The following is a 1,563-nucleotide window of genomic DNA, read 5'->3' on the forward strand; positions in this document are numbered from 1 at the left end:
CGGAAAACCCAATGCGGGAAAACCGGTGCAGCTATTCAGAGGTTTTATTATTATGCAGTTTTCAGAATACAACCTAGGTGCCAAAAATGGCTCACCCAATAGAGAATGCCCTCGGCAGTAGTACCTCTCAGTTGAAGACAGATATTCGGCTAAATCACCGAATGAACGATCCCACAACAACAATGCAGCTCCTTACTGCTCTGCGTCGCCCTATCCAACTCTCCAGCGCCAATCTGTCCCACGTAAAATCTCCTAGCGCTGCCTCTCAAGGCCTGTGCCAGCCTCTCGGGCCCAGCGTTAGCCTATTTGGCCCAGCGTCAGCCACTCGGGCTCTGCGTTCAACCTCTTTGGCCCAGCATCAGCCACTCGGGGCTCTGCGTCAACCTCTCTGCCAGCGTCAGCCTATTTGGCCAGGGTCAACCACTCGGGGCTTTGCGTCAGCCTCTTTGGCCCAACATCAACCTATTTGGCCCAGCGTCAGCCTCTGGAGCCTTTGCGTCTCACATGCTGGCCCTCACTAGCTCTACGCAGCTCCTGGCTGCCTCTGCGTTGGCCTCTAGCTGGCTCTGCGTCAACCTCTCTCGGCTTCTGCACTGATCCTCCTGGTACTAACTCTGCCTCTCTGCTATGTATTCACTGCCCCTCAGCTGCAACTCAGATCACTCACTCAATTTCCTCAGCAAACCTTGCCCCAAAAAATCGAGTTCTTGATCTCTCTCGGTGTGTCCTCCAACTGACCCTCAAGCTCCTCTCCTCTTTACTTTCTCGTTGGTCCATCAAACGGCCGAGATCAAATCTCTAATCAATGGCTAAGATTAGTTTTGGCTTGATCCATGACTTTTGGACCATTCTAACCCAGTTTTATAATAATTCACATTAATATTTTATTTTTCCTAAGTTTAGAATTAGGAACTCCATTAAAAATATTAATTATTTTAATATTTCTCAAACTGGTTAGATTCTACCCAAACCATTTCCGAGTCTTGGAGATCTCATGTGCTATAGCCTCTCCACCAATTTTCGTGGCTAGAGCACATCCAATGCTACCCCAAATCAACACTCCCTCTTAGCGAGGACTGTGCTCTAGTAATACTCCTCATAAGTATCCCTGGTCATCCAGCATCGGTCCCTGTGTTGATGCTAGGCCTCCCCGCCCAACATCCTCTGCACTGTTGCATCATGTACTGCTACCCATGGCCCTGCAACTGCCACTGTTGCATTCGTACGACAGTTCCCTCTACATCTGTGATGTTGCCCATGGCCTTGCCACTACCATTGTTGCATCTGCACTACATCCCCTCTCATCATGCTACATCGTGCTGCCCATAGCACTGCCACTGCTAACTGCTGCACTGCAACTCAGTTACTGAGAAGTAAGAACTGATCCTCCCAATTCTGACATCTTTGTAAGGTTAGAAACACTCCCGATGCTAAAGCTCCCTCTGTCGCTGACAAGTGCTCCCTCTACTGAACTCTGCATTGCTGCAAAAACTCCATGCATCTTGCACTGCTACCTCACGCTGTCCCGGGACTCCTGCACTGTAGCACCTTTGTCGCTCCATC

Source organism: Pinus tabuliformis, chromosome X (genome assembly GCF_031772625.1).
Source record: "Pinus tabuliformis cultivar Carrire ecotype Pingquan chromosome X, CPIR1, whole genome shotgun sequence".
Taxonomy (NCBI): Eukaryota; Viridiplantae; Streptophyta; class Pinopsida; order Pinales; family Pinaceae; genus Pinus; species Pinus tabuliformis.